This window comes from Hippocampus bargibanti, linkage group LG05 (genome assembly GCF_051943395.1).
Source record: "Hippocampus bargibanti isolate YZ-2025 linkage group LG05, ASM5194339v1, whole genome shotgun sequence".
Classification (NCBI taxonomy): Eukaryota; Metazoa; Chordata; class Actinopteri; order Syngnathiformes; family Syngnathidae; genus Hippocampus; species Hippocampus bargibanti.
Genome location: NC_142738.1, coordinates 15564565 through 15570781, shown reverse-complemented (window position 1 = coordinate 15570781; position 6217 = coordinate 15564565). Strand labels below are relative to the sequence as shown.

The following is a 6217-nucleotide window of genomic DNA, read 5'->3' as shown; positions in this document are numbered from 1 at the left end:
TTTGGTGAGGTTCAATTTGGATCGTTCATACAATAGCCTGCTTAGGCAACATAGGATTAGTAATACTGATGAGGTGATACCGGTCGAAGTGGGGCAATCAGGCCAGTCGTTAGTCAGAACGACAGGAACTATCAGTGGAGCAGCTGCAGGGAGTAGCCCTGAGAGCAGGGATCTATCATAGCAGAGTCCGGCATCGCCATGTCTGGACAGTAGGGATATCTATATATATAGGGCCTAAACTACCAGTAAGACTTTAGTTTGCTGACGAAGTTTCTTGGATAAGAAGCGAAACGTCCGACACCTTCAAAGAAGTACAGATGACGGCTGAAGAAACCTTTTCATCGATGTACCTACGAAAGGAGTTGAATTCGACCTCCAACATGTACCCCCGCCCCCCCTGCGTCCCCACCACACACACACACACACACACACACACACACACACACACACGCACACACACACACACACGCACGCGCGCACGCACACACACGTATTTGTACTTTAACTTAAATATCTATGTATACTCCAAGTACCTTCAGAGTAGCATTGCTGCCTTACTCTTCAGGAACTCTGCTAAAGTCGTGATTTAACCGTCCTCAGACAGGTAAAACAAACATGCGGATCAAACCTCTGAAGATGGAGGACACTGATTCGCTGTGGCGACCCCTTTAAGGGAAAAGCCCAAAGGAAAAGAAGACAGGGATGACATCATTTGGTGTATATCGCCCTCTTATGGACATGCAATGCATATCTTAAGTAGCTCTACTGTATTTAAAATAATGTACGTACTTTACAATTGTTGTTAAATTTGGATGTTGCAATTTTTTTTTAACCCTAAGGCCATTCGGATCAGAAGGCTTTGCCAAGACCGGAGTTCATATTGAGGAGATAACCTTGAGCACCTTGCTCCAATTTTCTGAAGAAATTTTTTAGCTTTTGCATCTCTATATCTTATATAGTTAATGTGTATTTCAATGCATTCCATCAACCGTGACATCAACATTCCGAGAGAATGTTTTACCTTCGGGTGTCTCAAAATAATGGAAGGTCTTGGAATACTGGAGGATCTGACATCCATTTCTGAACCAAACTCCTCCTCCTCCTCCGAGGTGGAAGACAGGGAAAACGGATTATCATCTTTGTCCAGAGGGTTGTACACAGAGTTTGTTCGAGTAGTTTCTTTTGGAGAGAAACGGCTGGTGGCCCCTTGAAACTGACATGAAGTTGAATCAAGCTGTGATGTCACAGAGTTTTCCTCATGAGTTCGACACTCAGATTCTGGAGCAACTGCTGACTCTGTGTTAGAGTCAGATCCATAGCCGAAACAATGGCCAAGGAATGGACAGATAAGTCCATGCATGATGGGAGATGGATGCTCAATCCAATGGACCATGGTGGTTTTGTAACAGAGCGATGCCAGGAGCTCATCTGTAAATAAAATAAAATGCCAGTTATGGTGCACTTGTCCGACTTCCAAGCAGACAAATTGGAGACCAGTTCTGGGTGTCTGATACACTCCAGTTGGATTAAGATTGTGTAGATGTAAAATTATTGGTTTGCAGGCTTCCTCTAATGAAATGCGAAAGAATCACAGCCTTACAATTCAGTTGTATTTATTTAGGTTTTTAGTATGTCTTATTTTTTTATTGAAGTACAATTTCAAATTTGAAACACATTTACAACATTTAGAATCAGAATCAGAATCAGAATACCTTTATTCGTCCCGCAATGGGGAAATTTGCAGTCCACAGCAGCAATTGAAGAGGGATGGGGTTGGGGTGGGAGTGAAAGGATAGAAAACAAGATATTCTAAGCATAACGAAATAAAAATGTCAACTGTATACTGTACAAATGTAGATGTGCAAAAACCGTTCTATAAACAAGACTGTACATAGTGCAGAATCAAGAAATGCATTTAGATATATTGCAACAACCCATATTTACAAGTGTCCAGTTGTTTTTTTTTGTTTGTTTGGTTTTTTTTTTCACATGTGATCATTGGGAATTGTGAAGCCTGACAGCAGTCGGTAGGAACGAGCGGCGGTACCTCTCCTTCTTGCAGCGCGGGTGTAATAGTCTCTGGCTAAAGGAGCTACCCAGAGCTGTCAGGATGGGCAGGAGGGGGTGGGAGGGCTGTCCATCATAGCTTTTAGTTTAGCTAGCGTCCGTCTGTTGCCCACCTCCTCTAGAGAGTCCAGCGAGCAGCCCACGACAGAACTGGCCCGCTTGACAAAGCGCTCCAGTCTTTTTCTGTCCCGGGTGGTGATGCTGCCTGACCAGCAGACAATGCCATAGTGGATGGCTGATGCCACCACAGAGTCATAGAAGTCTTTAGGAGTGACCCCTGAACTCCAAAAGACCTCAGTTTCCTGAGGAGGAAGAGGCGACTCTGTCCCTTTTTGATTAGGGCATCCGTGTTTGTTGTCCAGTCCAGTTTATTGTTGAGAGTAACACCCAGGTACTTGTAGGAGGTCACCCTCTCAATGTCCGGACCCTGGATGTTCAATGGTGCAGGTGACGATTGTTTCCTGCAGAAATCCACCACCAGCTCCTTGGTTTTGCCGGTGTTGATCTGGAGGTGATTCTGCTGGCACCAGTCCACAAAGTCCTTTGTCAGTCCCCTGTACTCCCTATCATCTCCCTCTGTAATGAGGCCGACAATAGCTGAGTCGTCAGAGAACTTCTGAAGGTGGCAGGTTGGGGTGTTGTAGTTGAAGTCCGAGGTGTAGAGGGTGAAGAGGAATGGAGCCAGGACTGTTCCCTGCGGCGCTCCGGTGCTGCAGAGAAGCCTGCCCGACTCACAGTTCTTTACTCTCACGTACTGTGGCCTGTTTGTGAGGTAATCTGTAATCCAGGATGTGAGGTGATGGTCGACTCCGGCATGCTGCAGCTTGTCCCCCAGTAGACTTGGCTGGATGGTGTTGAAGGCACTGGAGAAATCGAAGAATGTGATCCTCACCGTGCTCCCAGCATTCTCCAGGTGCAGCAACGCCGTATGGAGGAGGTAGATGATGGCATCCTCCACACCGATGCTGGGCTGGTAGGCAAACTGCAGCGGGTCCAGCGATGAGCTTGCCAGCGGTCGCAGGTGGGCGAGGACGAGTCTCTCCAGCGTCTTAATCAGGTGAGACGTCAGCGCCACCGGTCTGTAGCTGTTGAGCTCTTTGGGGTTGGCAATCTTGGGCACTGGGACCAGGCATGACGTTTTCCACAGCTGTGGAACTCTGCCCAGCTTCAGGCTCAGGTTGAACAAGTGCTGGACAATGTCACACAGCTGGTCGGAGCAGGTCTTGAGGAGTCGGGAACTGATGTCATCCGGACCTGCTGCCTTCCTCACCTGCATCCTCCTCAGTTGGTTCCTCACCTGCGCAGTTGTGACAGACAGGCAGGAACCAGGAGGCAGAGTGGCGGCTGAGGGTGTGGCAACGGTTGGGAGGGCAGATGTTGGTTGTGGAAAGCTGGTCGTGAGAGGGGGCAGGGAGGGTAAGGCCACAGTGAGAGTTGGTGCAGGTGCAGCTACAGGTGAAGTTGACGGTGGGCCGGGGGCGGCTGGCGTCTTGTCAAACCGATTGAAAAAGCGGTTGAGTTCATCTGCCCAGTCCTTGTCTTTTTCGTTCAATGTCACTGGGCTTTTGTGGCCTGAGATGTTTTTCAGGCCCTTCCAGACACCAGCGACATTGCTGGCTTGCAGAGGCTCCTCCATTTTCATCCTGTAGGCCTTCTTCCCCTCTCTGATCTTCCTCCTCAGTTGGATCTGCACGGCCTTCAGTTCCTCTCTGTTGCCCGACACAAAAGCCCTTTTCTTCTCCTTCAGGAGGACTTTTATTTAGCTATTTCTGATCAAAACAGAAGATCATAGATTTGCCTCCAGCCTCTATAACTTGTCCTTATTATTTTCTCAATATACGTATATCTATATCGATTTCTCTCGATCGATAGATATGTAGTTTTGAAAGATGCTTATAGTAAATGAAATGTGTATATATATGTGTGTGTGTGTGTATGTATATATATATATATATATATATATATATATATATATATATATATATATATATATACAGTAAAGTCTCGTTATATCGATATCGGATATATCGATAGTCCCGGTTATATCGATACTATTTCTATGCACGCACAGAGAAAATTGCATGCAAACAGGGTCGGATATATCGATAGTCCCGGTTATAGCGATATTTTTTTGGACTCCCTTGAATATCGATATAACGAGACTTTACTGTATATATATATATATATATACAGTAAAGTCTTGTTATATCGATATTCTCGGGAGTCCGAAAAATATCGATATAACCGGGACTATCGATATATCCGACCCTGTGCGCTCCGATATCGATATAAGTAGACTTTACTGTATATACACACATACACATACGTTGGTGCCATACTGTGTGCGTTACGTCACTTCTGTCATAATTAAATAATCATAATGCATGACTCCTTTACATATTTATTTATTTATTTACATTTTATAGTACATTTGTTTTTCAGGGCACAGCATTTTTTCACTTACAATTTAGTCTTACTTAACTTTCAGGTACGGCACATTTGTATTTAATCTTTTCCAATTTTTTCAATTTTTATATGCAGCATTTTAATTTAAATACAGTTTTGGAATAAAACCACAATCTCATGTTTGATCAACACAACAACCCAGGTATATAATACTTTTGGTCGTAAAATTGTTTAAAAAAAGAGTCTATTAACCATTAGTGTAGTGGCTCACTTGCCTGGATTCTTGTCTTGACCGGTAACCAGTCCAAAATGTAGTCCGCCTTCCTGGCACAGCCTCCGGGTAGTGTTAAAATAAAACAAAACAAACAAAAAAAAAAACAATAAAAAGATTTAAAAAAAAACAGAAAATGGGTAAAATCTGGCAAGCAGCTCAGGGTGTCGTCTGCCTATTGCCCAAAGTCATCTGGGCTGGACTCCAGCTCCCCACAAATGTGAACATGATAATCTCTATATAATATAAAACAACAACAAATAAATACATAGAATGTATGTCCCTACATTGGCCTGTTAAGCCAGAATCTTCCTCCAATGGTTATGAGGTTTTTCTCACCGGTAGTTTCTCACTATTTTCTTGGCAGAGTTGTCATTCGTCCAGATGGCCCTGAGTCCATCAACTGGATATCATTCTCTCAGTATCCATCAGGAAAATCCCCAACCACTAGGACACAGGAAAGAATCCTTTGCGCTGAACCTTGTCATGTCCTCTTAAGATCTTGGTTTGTATGTGTCCGTGTTTCATTTACATGTTTCTTATTACTCAATCAGGTCGTACCTGTTCTCTTTGAACAGTCCGGCAAGGTCACGTGGTTCCACTAATTACCATCAGATCTGGGGTCACTTGATAACATGGTTACCCTCAACTTTGACCAAGCTAATAAATGTTTCATCTGACTGCAGAGCACTGCAAAAAAGGCATAGAGGTTATTGTAAGGTTACAGATAGTTGAATACAGAGGCAGACGAGGGGGCTTCAATTACAGGCAGACAAGGTAAGTGATAGGCAGACAGAGAAAGCAGAAGTGGAAAGGAGCATTGCTCATTTAGTGGCCGCTTTACGGAGTGTGTGTTTTCAATAACAGACACACAGGAGGTCATCCATAAGAGGTACCTTATTTTCCAGTGTATAAGGAGCAGCAGAGTATAAGGCGCACCCCCAATGACTGGTGTATTTGCAAACCTTTTCCATATATAACCGGACTACAAGGCACCGGATTACAAGGCATTTCAATGAATGAAAAAAGTTGTAAAAATATAATATATAAACATATAAAAGTTTTCCAAGTATAAGGCACTCTACATTATAAGGCACCACAGTACATGCTAGGGAGGAAATTGAGTCGGTGGCTCAAGAGAACCGTTATCGCACTGTTCGGTTTAAGACAATTGTATGTTTTTTTTCCTTTGTCCACGTCACTTGAAGCGTCACCCGACTGTGATTTGCCAAATACATATGCAGTCAGATGTTGGAGCATAACCGGTAACACTCTTCATTGCGTGATCGTTTGTCCTTCGAAATAAAGCCTATTTTGTTGGATTGCAGAACAAAACAGACCGTTTCCAATTATAATACAACTTTATGCATCGTAGAAAAATATGCATTATTAATCCGAAACAATACAAAACGGTACAGCTAGTCCAAAATAAAGAAGAGATGCCTCTTATATTTTATATTGAAAAATTACACT

General features: G+C 43.5%; 1 long non-coding RNA gene across 1 annotated transcript; it reads right to left on the bottom strand.

Annotated features, from left to right (window-relative positions):
* Window positions 1–4615: 4615 nt before the first annotated feature.
* On the bottom strand, window positions 4616–5435 carry LOC148898046 (uncharacterized). Its single transcript, XR_016114917.1, has 3 exons — window positions 5306–5435; window positions 5084–5191; window positions 4616–4980 (listed from the first exon to the last, which is right to left on the bottom strand). It is a non-coding gene; the product is annotated as an uncharacterized LOC148898046 (long non-coding RNA).
* Between the last annotated feature and the right edge of the window lie 782 nt (window positions 5436–6217).